Source organism: Monopterus albus, unplaced genomic scaffold (genome assembly GCF_001952655.1).
Source record: "Monopterus albus unplaced genomic scaffold, M_albus_1.0 scaffold338.1, whole genome shotgun sequence".
Classification (NCBI taxonomy): domain Eukaryota; kingdom Metazoa; phylum Chordata; class Actinopteri; order Synbranchiformes; family Synbranchidae; genus Monopterus; species Monopterus albus.
Window position 1 is genome coordinate 455,286 of NW_018128218.1, and position 16,430 is coordinate 471,715.

Genomic DNA, 16,430 nt, shown 5'->3' on the forward strand with positions numbered 1-16,430 from the left:
CAACTAGCGTCCGTTTCGTACGGGGGCGGGACTGCGTGTCGGATGTGGTAGTCTGCAGCACAGGGGCGCCCCAGGTGACAGTGCTTTCCCCCTTTCTGTTCACCCTCTACATGTCGGACTTCAAGTACAACTCCCACCAGTGTCATCTACAAAAGTTCTCAGACGACACTGCTATTGTTGGATGTGTATCTGGGGGGGATGAGGGGGAATACAGGGGGGTTGTTACTGACTTTGTGGAGTGGTGTGAGAAAAATCACCTGGTCCTGAACACTAGCGAGACAAAAGAGATGGTGATTAACCCCCGGCGGAAATCACCAGCAATCACGCCGGTGAGCTTGCAGGGCTCAGATATTGAGATTGTGGACACCTTAAAATACCTAGGGTGTCCACCTCAACAATAAACTGGATTGGACCAACAACACAGATGCCCTGTACAGAAAGGGCCAGAGACTGATGTCCTTTGGTATGCGTGGGGCACTCCTTCGGACATTTTATGATTCTGTGGTGGCATCTGCAGTTTTTTATGCTGTTGTGGGTTGGGCAGGAAGTAGCACGGTCAGGGACAAAAAGAGACTCAACAAACTGGTTAAGAGAGCTTGTTCTGTCCTGGACTGCTCTCTGGATTCCATCGAGGAGGTGGCGGACAGAAGGATGCTGGTAAAAATAACATCCATCGTGCATAACCCCTCCCATCCCCTGCACCACACAGTGGTGGCTCCTGCAGGTCATTCCTCCCCACAGCTATCAGACTGTACAACACATCACTGCAGTGATAAGATGGGTGAAATGATGAGGGACTATGTAATAGTCAACTGAGGTGCAATACTCAAATCTTGGGGGTAAAATGTGGGTGAAATGCTCATGTGTAAAATCTTGTTCCTGATCTCTCTCTAATACTGTACATTGCCCTGCTTTAGGTCTTTTTGCGTAATTGCTCAGAGATCCTTATTGCTCAGAGATCCTTATGGCTGAAAGACAGGTTTCTTTCCCCCATTGTGGGATCAATTCTGTGAGTAATATTCAATTGTTCTTGATTTCCTGGTTGTTTAGCCTCTACTGCTGTTCCTGATTCTCTCCAGTGGTGCTTTTTCCCTGTTTTTAGGTGCCTTTGATTTGCTTATTTGTGCTGTGTAAAATGTAATGTTCTGATGACGCTACTTTTATAATCCTTGTGTGTATCAGTCCTAATGCTTTGTTGCCTTTATGTAACTTTTTATTTTAAGACTAAGTGTTACTGCGTACTTACGTACGCATGCGCCACGCAGAATGGCAGCAACTTACAGCAGCTGTGTCCTCGTTGTGTTCTTTCCTGTGTTTCTATGAAGTTCTGTTCTTATGGTGGTGTCTGTTCTTATGGTGTTATGTTGGTTGTCCTCTATTGCTGCTGTAACACAGAAATTTCCCCATTGTGGAATCAATAAGGTACCTACCTGTCAGGTTTGTCCGGCGGCACCTTCCTCTCTTCTTTTCCTCGCACTAGTCAGCTCCCTTGCACTGATTACTTGATTAGACACACCTGCCCCGATTCACTGATACTCACCAGCTGCGCCTCCTTAGTCTCCCTCCTTATTTATACACTGCTCACCGATCACTCCCCTGACAGTTCTTTCTCTGTCTTCAGGCCCCCCAGGGATGTTAACATTATTGCCTTTTGTGCCAAGTATGCTCTCTGTTTTTTTCTGTGTTTACCCGAGTGTCTGTCCTGCCCCACCGCATCTGGTTTCCCTCCTCGTCGGACCTCTCCTCTGGACCCTGGTTTCCCTCAGCTCTACCAGCCACCGCCTCACAGGTCAATGCACAGTCTCCGTTAATCTGTCTCTCTGCTATTCTCTCCTCTCAGTCATCATCACCTCCAACCCGACCAGCCCAGGAGTGAATCCTACATCCGCAGCCCGGCTCGTCATCACTCCATTGACTGTATTTCCTGCAACCGCTGATCGACACCCGGTCATTTCACTACTCCTCGATTCCTGTATATATTCATGCACTATTGACACTGTAAACAAATCCCACTGCTTGCACTGAAGCCAGCCACCTGGGTCCGTTATTTCCTTCGCTCGCTCATCCGTGTGTCAAGCGTTCCTAACACTACCTACCTACCTACCTAAATAATTTATTGTGAAATTATCTGAATTATGAAATGTGTGTGATAATTTAGAAAGATTATTTTTAAATAAGATAAACTAGTATGTGGCTATATTTATGAATATGGTCAATTGATGTCGGTGCATGTCAGGATGCGACCTCTGTCCCTGCAGGGTGCAACCAGAGAATGACCCAGCTTGTCTTGGACTATGAGTTTTTTGCGATCTCTGTATTTTTTTTTTCCTCATGTTTTAACTGTGGTGTCTTTGTCTTTGGTGGATTTATTGTTTTCCCATAAGAGTCAAACTGAGTATGACTGAGCTCAATACAATTTTCTTCTCTTGCATATGCACACACTGAAGATTTGTCTTTGTAATTTATCAGTTTTTAGGAATGTCCCAGTACCCAATCCAATTTAATATTAAATAATCTGCTGATATTTACCTACAGTAAATGTTAATTAAATAGCTGACATATAGAAACTAATCTGGCACAATGTACTTCTCGATCAAAATATTGGATCAGGTCCTGGTTTGTATGTTTATTAGCTTAAATTATTGATATGAATGACAGAATAACTGGGAGCTGAACAGCACACTCTCAGAACTACAGATTCATTACAGGGCAGATACTAACTACTACTTGGTATCCATATGTGAACACACGGTTTGTGTAACCAGTCAGGTTTAGATATCTCTCTATTTGACAATTAACAATAATAATGCTGCATTAAAAAAGATGGCGGCTGTCATGGTATCACTGGACAAAAGCACTAAATTTGCCATGTCTACTCTAACAGCACAATATTTGGAACACATAACATCTGGCATGCACATGAAGGGAGGCTCACGGCTATAAAAGGCGGGTTCACTTAGCACTTAGTGTATAAAGACACACAGGGGGACTACAGAAACCCTTCGTAAAATGGAAAACTATGGCCCAAAACAAATAAAAGACAATGAGGGAATTACTAGCTACACTTGCATGTATACATACAGTATAACCAGCCAACGGTAAAACTACACACAATTTAAAAAGATCTGCATGTTCAGTAGAATTGATGTAACAGTCGATAGATCATGTCTATCATCACGGAGCTGGGCAGAGAGCTGGTGTTGCTCTGGAGGGCGGCCACAGAGCTGGGCGGAGGGCCTGGTGCATTGGCGACTCTAGCCAGCCCACTGGCAGGCACTAGGACAGGGACAAGGGTGTCATCTTCAAACCCCTAAGGAGCAGGCACTGCAAGGAGGGCTTCATCAACCCACTTGGAAACCGGCAGGACAGAGGTGGCGCCATCCTTACTACTCCATTGACATTATTGACCCACCAGGCCACAGGAATCGAGGTGGTGTCTAAGTCATTAACCCAGTGGAAAAAAGTAAGAGAGGTGGCACCAGCATCCTCTTCAGCCTGCTTGGGAACAGGAGCCTCATTTACGATAATGACTTTGGTTAAAAACACTGATTGACAAGCACAAGAAAGGAAACTATTCTCCCAAGAAAACAAAACAGCATCAGTCATTTCAGCAGGGGACCTAAAACCACACATTTATGTTCAAGTGAAAGCCCTCTAGTGGATGAAGGAAGTGAAGATAGAAGTAGTGTGACGTTATTATTGAGAGACGGAGGAGGTTGGGGTGGACCGTGTCAGTGTCAGGTTTGCCCCGCTGCACCTGCCTCTCTCACCTCCCTCACTCTGTTTCTCTTTTTCGGCCCTAATTACACCATCTGGTACACCTGCTCCACATCCCCTGATTGTCACCAGCTGCACCTTATCAGTTCTACTCCTATTTATACCCCACTCACCTATCACTCCCCTGCCAGTTCAATGCTTGTTCTCAGGCCCTTACTCTCGTTGTTTTTGACTATTTTTCAGCCAATTGTTCTCGGTTACCTCTGCCAGTTCTATTCAAGTACTCCCCATCGCCACACTCCTCTGGTGCTGATATCTGCCCTCCTCGGACTACTCCTCCGGACCTTGGATTCTCTGCCCTTCCAGTCTCACCATTCAGGTCGATGCACAGTCACCAATAATCTTCTGTACACACTCCTGCCTTCTTTCTCCTCAGTAACCACCGTCTCCACATCGACCATCGCAGGAGTGACCCCAGCGTTCGCAGCCCGGTCTACCCCCATCCATCTCACCACAGACTGTTTTTCTCTGCTGCAGGTCGACACCTGTTTACTCTCTTCATCTAGACCTGCCTGTTGTCTTATAATTGTCACTTCATTGTAAATAAATAGCTCTGCTTGCACTGAAGTCAGCTACCTGGGTCCGCCTATCCTTTTGCTCACTCACCTCCGTGTCCGAGCGAATACGACAGTCAGACTTTAACACAGGCGACAATGTTTTAATAATGACCACATTGTTCTCCTAACCCTTTCCTACAGATACCATAATGGCAAAGCTTTCCTAACTTTAACTATACCCAAACTATGATTTTTCCATAATCCTACCAAGGTTGATTTGGTACTTGCACCTAATCAGTCCTTAAAGCTACAGTATGTAAGTTTTTAAAAATATTTTTGTTGTAGAAATTTGCTTCAAAACTTGTCTTAATGTGGAGAGGTGCTGTCATAGTCTCATGTGACCCAGGCTCACTAACCTGGAGCAGGAAGAGGGAGTGATGGGCGGAGCAGAGTGGAGGGATTTGGAGTTTTATACTAGTGCTGCCTTATGTTACATACTGTCGCTTTAACCATATCATTATGTGATCTTTATCATCTATAAAGGCAACTCTATCTGATGAAAGAATTTATTTTTCCAAAAGTGATTTGTCAAGTTTTGAAGGGTACAGAAAAACAACACCCTGTCAACAGATACGTGAGTTCAGAAAACACTTTGACAGTACGCTTGCTCTTTATAAGACCAAACGAGTTCAACAGGTAGATAGCATGAGAAGGAAACACACTGTGGAATGTCAGCTCGGAGATGGGTTTGAATGTGGCCTGTTGGGAGTCATCAGGGTGACCCATCAGCCAGCCGTCCAGTCCCTCCACTTTGTGTGATAAGTTCCAGGCTGGCTTTTGTTCCTTGTCAGCTCCCCAAAAGTCTGCCTCTGAACTCCCTTCATCCCTCCCTCCCACACTCTTCTCCCTTGTGTCCCATCGCCACACATCATCAATATACCTCAGCTCTATCTCTCTCACACACACCCCTACACCTCCCTTCAGCACCCCTCTGGAACCCCTCACTTCAAAAGCCTGCCAGCTTAACATGTCATTGATTATAGCAGGAGAGACCTGCACCTAGGAGTGTGTTGGGGGTGATTTCTCCAGCTATCTATCACTACTGGAGGAATAACACACACTATCAAAGCACTCACATATCCATTATGGCCTGTATGGACTTCTTTCTTTTCTAGTGCGTAACCTCCCACTTTTATTCAATTATCAGTCCTAGAAACAAATGGAATGCAAACACTGATAACAGTAAGATCTGCAGTGAGTCAACATATTCTGCCAAGCATCATCAATCACTGGATTGTTTTTGAAGTGCAATGGAAGCTGATGCTCCTCTCTGCCACTATGTATAGGTGTTAGTAGCCGGGTGAATAAAGGTTCCATCATGCTATGTAATGCGTCCCACACATAATCTCCTCTGTGGCTGTGTGAGCACTGACTGTGCTCATGTGTACATACTCATACTTGTTTGGAAGGAGGCGGAGAAAGAAGTGATTGGGCTGGGGTTCCCACAGACAGACGATGAGCCAGTTATCACCAGTGAGCCTCACTTGCTGCATTTTGAGGGGCACATGCTAGGCCTGGCTGCAGTTATGTAATTGTGGAGGTTTGTGGGCACAAGCAGGTGTTTGCAGAATCCACAAGAAGCTTAAAGGGGTTTAAAGGGAGGAGAGAGTCATGGTGTGAAGCACCCTAGGGTGGTCTGCTAAAGATTAGAGCCTCCCTCTACACCTGCACTCATATACATGGTCAAGCGCAAAGCTATGCTTACAACACTCATACACACCCACCGAGGCACATTCCCATACATTCCTAGCCTGCACATGTGGCAGGCCACCCAGTGCTCATGTTCCATTTCCGTTAAAACACATCTGGTAGCTCCATTAACACCACACAAGAGAGAGTTACTCCCTCAGTCTCTACCGAATCCTCACATACTCTCCTCACCCAGTCCACACCACCTCAACAAAGGGGATAATTGACCAAATGAGATGTTGGCACACAGCCAGCTACATATGTTAACAACCTATTTAACAGCAATTATGCCTTGGAGCAATAATGTTTTTGCACAGGTTTTCCCTAACTATCCTCCTTCCTGCGCTGCTCTTGCTCTGTCTCATACACACAGAAACATTCTCCCGTACGCTTTCATTTTTTATGAGACTCTGGATCAATTTTGATGTTTTCTAGAGCACAAATAAAGGAATACAAGTCATTCCTACTGTACCAGGTAGTGCTGTTTCAGTAATGTGGAGCTCTCTGCAGAGTGTAAATCATGTTCATGAGGCAAGTAACAGCTACTTTAACACGCCTACACACAGTCTGTTTATGCATGAAACAACAGCAACCAGACAAATCACCAGCACTTTCTCCCAGTATCTGGTCTAGTGGTCGTCACACGCATCTATGGAGCACAAACTGTATTCATATTAAGGTGGTTCATCTTGTGCCAGCCCTAACCTGTTCTCTACAGGGAGAGCCATGCTTAAAATGAGCCAAAATACTTTTCTGCAAGTCATTTGATCCAGATGACATTTGTAGTACACTGACACAGCCAGTTTTGGTTCATCCCTTCTTTTGCTAAAGATGCAGCAGTGCACTTTGGAAGCGCAAAGGGATGTAAGGCCAAGCACTGGGCTGGTTCAGAGAACCTAAAGCAGAGGCGGTATCTCCTACATGATTTCATCTGGATAAGAACACAATCAAAATAACAAGAGGATATTTCACACTGCAGGGTATAGCTGTCTTCAAAAATACCAAATTGAACACAGAGTGATTTCAATATTTCAAAAGGCGCTCATGTCCCTTGCCACTGTATGAACAAGTATTGATTTTAAGTTGGAGAAACGTTTCAGTGTGCAGTTGGTAGCAAATCTTACAGCCGTGAGATAGTCTCGAACACAGATTTTTACATTGCTATCAAAACAATGCCACCAAGAAGGACATTAAAACCTTCTGGTTCTGTTCCTAAATTAAGAGAACCCTCATTCAGCCTTGCCAATTACTCAAACAAATTATGTGAACAATTATTCTTAATTAATAATTATTATAATTTAAAGCAGCACCAATCAGTTGTGGGTGGCAAAATTCCACAAGATGAACATGACACACATTTGAATATACAGTACATTTAAATGCTCATAAATGCCTAGTTGTCTATTTACACGTTCAGCAGACTCAGAGCAACACAGGCATTCATTTGGATGCAGTTATTGAGTGGAAGTCTTATGTTTACTGTTGTTTTACCTCTGTATTGGGCTCCACCAGCTCATGGGGAAACTATCAAGCTATATATACAAAACGCTCCACTATGTTCACCAGCTAGTTGTTATTTGGCAGTCTGTGGTTTAGTGTTCAGCAGCAGTGTTTTTGCTGCAAACAGCTTAATGCTGAGTGGTAAGAGTGAACACACCCAGTAAAGCTGTGGGCTGTAAAACCAAAACAACAAGCTTAAAGATGCTAAACTCTTCCATAGAACTGAAAGGAACTGCACAGATGGTCTGGTCATAAATACAAGTGGCCCTCTTCACATTACACTCATTTGCTCCATTGTTAATTTAAAAATACTGATCAGTGGAGCTTTAGTATTTCAAGATTGCTACAGACTGAAAGTCACCAGTAGTGAAGTGGTGAGCTATAAGAATACACACAAAGGGCCAAATACCATAGACAAATTCAGACAGCATAAATTATAAAACGTAAAGTTAGAAAACAGTGTGGATTTGGGTGAAATGTAGCTTCTCAACAACAAACTGGTTTAGCCACTCTGTTTAGCGATCGCTTCTGCATTTGCTGCTTAAAGTGCCTTAGATTTTGTGCTACTTATTTACGTATCTACTTTATATTTCATTTGTATTTTGTGGCATTCATGTGGGCATTCACATTTCCTAACCGTGCATATGACAAATAAACACTTTGACCTTGACCTTGAATGTTATGACTATGTACAATATAGTGTGTGCTCACATGTTGAAAACATCCTCTGGGAGTCTAATACATATATTTCTTTTTAACTGGGTCTAAATCAAAGGCTTTAAACTGTAATAGTAAGTAAAATAGTAGATCATATATTTTAGAGAAAACTTTAGCAAACATCAAGAACATGCTCCACTTTTTCAGTAAGTCTGTTCAAGGAAACCACTGATGACACATCGCTGTAAGTCACAGAAGCTAATGGAACCGCAGCCAGCCCAGATGTAACGTCAACACTTCAGCTTTCTATTACCCTGCATCAGCTGTACATTTCTTCAAATCAATAGATTTAAATTTTGACAAGGCCTGATACTTTTTACACAAGCCTGACAAAAGCGTTGCATGTATGTTCAGGTGGAAAGTTTCAGCCTGCAGGTACCTTTCCAAAAAGATTCCAAGGGGTTCCTACTTTACATTCACATGCACCTTATTTTCCAGGGAACTTCAGCCAAGATCCCTGATCAACAGTGTGGAGCTAGACAGCTGCATGGACAGACCATATCCCTGTACTAAGCCATCAGAGATGGTCTTCCTCCCCTTTAGTGAAAGTGCTCCAGGTCAGTGAAACCAGAGGGGAGAGGAAGAGTCAAGCTGACCAGACCCTGAACAACTTTCATCTCTCTCTGGAGCATATGCTTCTCCACCCCGGCATACTGATTAGACCGATTCAGCCCTCCATGATCACTACAGCTCACAGACTGACTGACTTAAGCACCCCACCCCCTTGTCTTCATCTTCCATCCCCCAGCCCTCTCCTAGAGCACCAAGGGTTATTGGCAGAAGTCTATAGCCTTGTCGAAGTCTCAGTAGAAATCAGTAGAGCTGGATCAGTGAGAAGGCCCAGGTCAGAGGAGGCCTAGGAGAGGAGAAGAGGTACTCAGGCTCTTAAGAGACTCCCCTCCCGGCTTTTTGAAGGAGGAGGGTGAACGGAAGGAAAATCAATAGGCAAGGAGCAGGAGGCCTGTGATGGCATGGCTAATCGGGTTTCTGCATTAATGTTTCAGATGCTGGGAGAACTTGTTGCCTGGCCTGCTGTACTCAGGGCCTCTGCACAGCCTTGCACAATAAGCAGCAAACACATACACACAAAAGGCAGCCATGTAGCTTGTAGGTTCTCACTCATTCACTCACTCAAGCAGACAATAGATAAGGGTATACTGTATCAATATGAAGCTCCACCTTTTTGTTTGTTCACACATTTTGGACAATCAGCCAAATACCCTCCCAAACCTGATGAAGCATGAACCTACAGTGGTTTGCTGAAGACTGATGTCGAGCCTGTCACAAACACACCAGTCTGGGGTTATGATATTGTTCTGATTTTGCATGATATAGTCAAGATGAAATTCAAAGCACAGAACATGAGCTGATAGCACATAAGGTCTGGGACAATTACCTGAACCAGGCTGAAACAGAGAAGGGAGCAGTCCAAGAAACTGCCCTGAAAAATGCAAGCTGTAGGTCACCGTTGAGATAAGCCCTAAGAACTGGAGATTGCTGGTGTGTGCGTCCACATGTGTGTATGAGCCAGAGAGAGAGAAGAAGCAGGCATAACTGTGTTGGAGGAGCGGTCCTCCCAGATGCTGAATCATAATCTCTGAACTCTGCCGGTGTTTATGCCACAGTTTCCACATTGCTTTCCTCTGACATTAGCTGTGTATAAATCAGAGTGCGACAGACGGGCCCTTCTGGAGGCTGGTACGAGAACGGGAGTGGCCACAGGCTGCACCCTGGGCCCCCACCCACCTCCCCATCTCACCACCAGATGTGCTCTGCTATCTACTACACCCCTTACAAAACACGCAACTACACACACAGGCACCTCCATCCAACAACTCATACTGACACCACTAAAGCCTCCAACTGGGCTGAAATATTCTCCTACACTGCGGATGTGCAACCCCCCACTGCCATGAGCACCCAGTGCCCCAGACTACTGTATAATAGCTGTGTCTAGGTGTGCATGTGTGTGTGTAGTTGTGTGTGTGGCAAGTGCAAAAACTGGAACTGAGCACCAAGGTTTGCAGTGTGATATATTTTTAAAAAGTGTGTGCTCTTAACATATGTATTAAACTAAAACAAAGCATTTCCTGCAGATTATATTTTTGCTTTGTAAAGTGAACTATGTGGTCAATTTGTTGTAAGTCTATAGGTCACTGCCTGAATTAACTTAACAGTGACTTCTTATAAAGTACACTGAGCAGAGGACACATGTTGATACTAAAAATCTTGGTTTCCCTGTTTTTCCTGTTCTATTGTCTTTCAGAGTACACTTAAAGTCCCCATGGCTGCTCATTTCCAGCCATTTAATGTTTAACCTTAGGTACCTGTAGATTAGCTTTGCACCTATCATAACAATCATAACTCCAAATAGTCTGTAATTATTTCTGAATGATAAAACCTGACAACACAAGGGGAGTGTCCTCCTGAAGATGAGAGGATACTTCGTGAATTCGGAGAACTCCTGTTGCCAGTCAGCGCATAAACAAAAAGCTTTTATAAATAAGGTACATTTTCAACAATGACAATACCTCAAATCCTACCTAATATGTTTGAGCCAGAATATGAAAGTGGACAGCTGATCATTCACCACTCCAGGGTGCTTCACTAGTGGTTGCTTGTAAGTTAGACCAGTCAGGTAGAACAGTGAGTCCTTGTACAGGAACATTCCCAGACATGCAGTAACCTCAGGCCCTGTATTTTTCTCCACATCCTCTGGTCACAGTGCAGCAGCAGGAGGGAAAAATATATCCACAAAACCACATGAAATCGAAAAATCTCGCTTTTAGAATGACAGTGGATGTCAGGCAAGCTTACATGAACACATACAGTCATGACAATTTAAGGAAATCTGTGACCCATTGCATAAGACTTTACATAGTTGGGGAAAAAAAAGTCTTGCCAGCGACAGTTCGTGAGACTGTTATAAACCAAGCTGCTTCTGCATAGAAGTATAACAAGATAGGTACACCTCATTTTTTGAGCTTTCAGTCACATTTAAGATGATAAGTCATCATTGTAACATTGTAGTTAAGTCAGAAAACATAAAAATATGCCATGGGCCAACTCATCAAGGCTGGATTCCCCTGGAGCACAGTACCTGTTGTTTTGACTGCTTGAGGCCAGTGTGTCTGCCGCATGTGATTTGTTGCTGGTTTGATCCATGATGTTATTGTCGGTGCTATGCTACCTGTTGGAATTAATTTCACTACTTTGGGACTATATGTGATCATGTGGGGGAAGACGCAACGACCACCGGTTGGATTTACCAAACTTACTATGTTACTATGTTTGTATTATGCCAGTTAAAATATGGGGATTCTCAATTACCCGCTTTATTTAGTGTGGCACATCTCTTTTCATTGATACATATACCATTGTTTACCTGTCTATGGAGGAAAAAATCAAATTAGTTAATGTCCCTGGGGTTCGTCCCGCTGTCCACTTTCATATTCTGGTTCAAACATGTCAGGTAGGATTTGAGGTATTGTTTTTGTCAAAAACGTATTTGACAATATTTTTTGTTTATGCTCCTGACTGGAAGAGTTATGTGCATTCATAAACTATCCTCTCGTTTTTAGGAAGAGGTTCTCGGGTTTTATCATTCTGAAATAATTATTATTTGGACTATTTAGAGTTATGAGGGGTGCCAAGCTAATCTAGAGGTACCCAAGATTAAACATTAAATGGCTGGAAATGAGCAAAATGAGCAGCCATGGGCTCTTTAAGGAAAAGCCTTCTAACTGATATTTGTTTTCTCATGTCTTTATTTGTGTATTTGGTATTGAGGTAATCCAAAAGTAATCGAAAGCAATCAAGTTAGGTTACTTTAATATTGTGATACTGGTATTAAGTTACTGAATACATAATTCAAATCAAATCAAATCCAATCAAATTTTATTTGTATAGCGCCAAATCACAACAAAAGTCATCTCAGGACACTTTACAAAGGTCTAGACCTTACTGTTATCAATATTATTACATAGGGAAAACCCAACAAATCCCCAACAAGTGGTAATTTGTATTTTTTTATGAAATACAAATTTAACCCTCCCAACCCTGATTATGATATTAATATTTACATCTTTGATTTCTCTGGCTGGTAGCTATGAGTTGCCATCTGCTATGTTAGTGACCATTTAAATACCTCCACTGCACATTCTGCACACCTGTCAGTTTCAATGACTATCAGCCTCTGAAGTGAAGGCGTCTTGCATTTGTGATAGGAGAGGGTGGGAACCAACCAGAAAGGAAAAGTTACCTGATGTGTTGTGTCACCTCTTCCGGTTGCCTGAACAGGCATTTGTATTGGTGCATTCGCTCCGGGGCCTAGGAGTGTCAGACTGCATCTGCTATGGCTGCTCTCTGCCCGCCAGCTCCTCTTCATGACATCTGAAACTAGCCAGACCAGTGCTAGTTTACAGATGAAATGCTCCAGCCACTCAGCCCTGTGAGAGCAAGCTGTCAGTCAACCAGCATAGGATCTTGAAGCGCTGACCTGCTTGCTGAACTGAGTTGCACTGCACCCTTCTCCTGCCTTGGGAATGGGAGTAAGAGATTATGATATATACTCTATGTGTTATTCATCCATTCATTCTATGCATGTTGGAATATCCAGATTTACTTCTTCTTGTAGTGCTTGTACTTTCTCAGGGAAGAGTCCTATATAAGGTACATACTGTAAGTTTAGGTATACAAGTAAAAACAACATTTTCTACATAGGTCTACCTACAGTAGATACCATTTTAAATACTATAATCACTTTATTAGTTTTTACTGGGCTCTGCTTAGGCTGGGTCCACAGTACAGAATTTTATAATCTTAACCAATTTGGAAAATGTGAGAGACCACAAGCATAATGACAGTTTTAAAAGATTTTTTCAATTTTAATCTTTTTTAAGAGGAAGGACAACACACTTGCCATTTTTACTGAACAAGTTCAAAGACACCAATTCCAGGGACCTCACAGAAATTTATGTGATCAAATGTCACTACAGAACAAAACAAACACAGACGCAGACAATTGTCTGCAGCTGTTTCTGTCTGTACACAGGTGACACATTTAAACTTATTTTTAACAAGCTTTAATGCTGCTAGTTGTATTCTTTCCATGTTGGACAGAACTAGAATGCTTCCAGTCTTTATGCTAAGCTAGGCTAACTGTGGCCTGACTCCACCTTTGTAGTGAACACATGAATGTAATGATCATTACATGTCAAATTAAAAAATTGAAGCATAAGAACATGACAATAAAAATCAAATGAGTCATTTGTAGTATACATATAAAAATAAAACATTTTTAAGTAAGTGAGTTCAGTACTATCATACTTTAAGTATTATGCCATATGAAATGTACATGACATTCTATGGCTTTGTATAATGCTCTCTCAGAATGTGACTCTTCTTCTAACAATGTCTGACTGTTGTGTGGATGTTAAACAAGTTTTCTACTCTTGGACTGCACTGAAATGTGTTGTACCTTTAAATGAGGGAACAATACTGCCTCCTTTGTTGTGATTTCATAGTGTGGAAGTAAGCAGTTAGTGAGGAGTGTGTATGTGTGTATGTGTATTACCTTGTTTTTCTATACTTGTGGTGCCCAAAATCTGTGAGTTGCTATCTTACTGGGGACTGGAAGCTGGGCCCCACAAAGTAGCTTGTCAAATTTTACGAAAATGATGGGCTGTAAGGTTAGAGCAAGTGCTGGCTTTGGTTAAGGTTACAAAAACAAGGATGTGTGTTTGTGTGTGTGTGTGTGTTTGTGCGCGCACACTCATACATATGTAGAACGGTCCAGCAGTAAGTCCTGGTGGTGAAACAGAGCCATACGCAGGATCACCCCAAACCACTGAACCTGACAGTCCTCCTGGGTCTTCACATACTTATCTCCAACACATACCACTCTGTCAGCTGCTGGCAGAGAGACAGGGAAAAAGACACTGAGAGAGGGTTGGCCACTCTACCTGGAGGGTACGAAATAGAGCTGGGAGAAGGAGTGAAGGCGTGTGTGTGTTGGTTGGCTGTCAGATCTGGCTTGCTACTTTGCGAGGGGAATGGCAAGGTCTATAATCCAATTAGTGGTAAAGGGAGGGGCTGAAGGTTCGAGTGGGTGTTTAGCCCCCAGCCCAACAGGCCAGCTCACAGGTCAGTAAACCTCCTTCCTCCCTCCTTCTGTTTCTCTCCTCCTTCTCCGCAGCCTCCCATCAGGGGAGATTACCAAAGAGAGAGTATCTGCAGTCAGTAGATAAACAACAGCCTGAGAAAGGTACAGTATCATCTTTGCTTCACTGTTTCATTATTTTTATATTTTATACGTAAAAGGACCGATGGGAAGTGTTTGATCCCGTGGAGTTAAGTCTATTGCATAGACACTGGGAGGCTGGCTAAGCTCTTCAGAGACGTACCTACAGGGGGCCATGCTGTTGATAGCAAGGATGTGGTGGAATTAGGAAATGTGGGAGAGATGCAAACAGATGCAAACTCTACCAGGGCTGAGCCCTCGCATCTTATTTAAGGCATATAAATTGTTGTGAAATTGTTGGCAGACTTTCAGAATTATCCCCAAATGCACTGATGTACTTCAAAAGTGACATCAAAATATTTCAATTCAACACATATATTTTTCAGAGTTGGTAATATTTGATATAAGTGCCTTTAGCATCCATGTAAACAACACAAATGTGACCAAAGTGGCGTGATGCTGGTCTTTGATCCCAGCATCTCCGCTTTGATCTGGCTCGCAGAGTAAAACATGTATTTTCTGTGGGGGGAATACAGGCAGGCACCATAGTGAAATAGCCCTGGTAGCATTAGCCAAATATCAGCTTAGGCTGCGGATGCAAACCGTCAACCCGCAACCTGACATATTAACTAAACATATTTACCAGTCTCACAAGTTTGGAACGGCAAACCCCATGAGCCTTGAAATATAGTGTGAGCTACTGCTGTTCTAATAAAGCATTTACAGAGACCCCCCTGCACCACATTTGAAGATTAATGTAGGAAGGTTGACACGGTTATGCTGATAGCCTATTTGTACAAGTAGAGAGCAGAAAGTGCTTGCAGAAAATGAGGGCCACTGAGCTAATACATCTGACCTCCAGGACACCTCCACTGACAAGCACTGGATTTTTACCACAGTGTGGTCGCAAATAATTTGTGCTAATTGGCTTTGAAGGCAATTACTGCACAGAGAAGGCACAGAGGAGGAATGCTGGGAGAAAGTAGTGCAGGATGAAATGCATATTGATGGTCAGCATCAAAAGCAGACTTCTGAAGTGGTGCTATGTGTCAGTGTGTGATGGGAGAGCTGATAGAAAAAACAGGCAGGAGACAGCTTCTTTTTAAGCACCTGCTGTAGATGACTGCTATGGGAGAGGTCAGCTACCCTACAGCAGAGTATGTGTCTGAATGTATATGTTTGTATAGGCATTGAGGAGAAACTCTGTGTATTCAAGGGTCTGCATAAGAGGAGGTCAAAGCATTAGCATTAGTCTAATTTCTGAAACAGTCATCACTTACATTAAGAAAATCTGCCTCTGGACCTCCAGGTGACTGTCTATCTGGAAATATTGTCCTGATTTTTGAAAAGAAATTACAGAACTATTTACAAGTATAATAAAAATGCAAATAAATAAACAATTAATAAAACGAGGCAATATATTAATGTGAAACTACAGTTATATTTGACTGACCTGGAAAAACTACAAAGTGACAGGGGTCAGAGAGAAGTAAGAATTTCTCTTTAACTCCTCCCTGTTGTTCGTAGCTCCACCATTTCTGCGAATGGAAATAACAATGTCTACAGTATCTGGTGCATCATTTTCACCCCTTTTATCCTTTAGCTCAAACCATTAAGCATTAAGTTTAATTGATAAGGACATCCTTGTTTAATTCAGTGTACTCAGGACACTTGCTAGAACAGCCTTACTTGGTCTGGTATGACTCCTACCTTAAAGTGGCTTATGTGAGCAAACTTTAGATATTGTAAAGCTGATTTGCTTGCTTTGAGTCACTCTTGCTTCTTATGCCATTGCTACTTTCAGCATTTATCATTAGCTTGTCTTCATGTGTCCACATTGGCCACTGTTCAGGTGTTTGAACAAAGCTTGGTTCCCCAACATGATGCACAGCTACAGAGGATGAAGCAAACTTTGGCCATTCCAAGCAGGGTTTCCTTGAGTATTCACT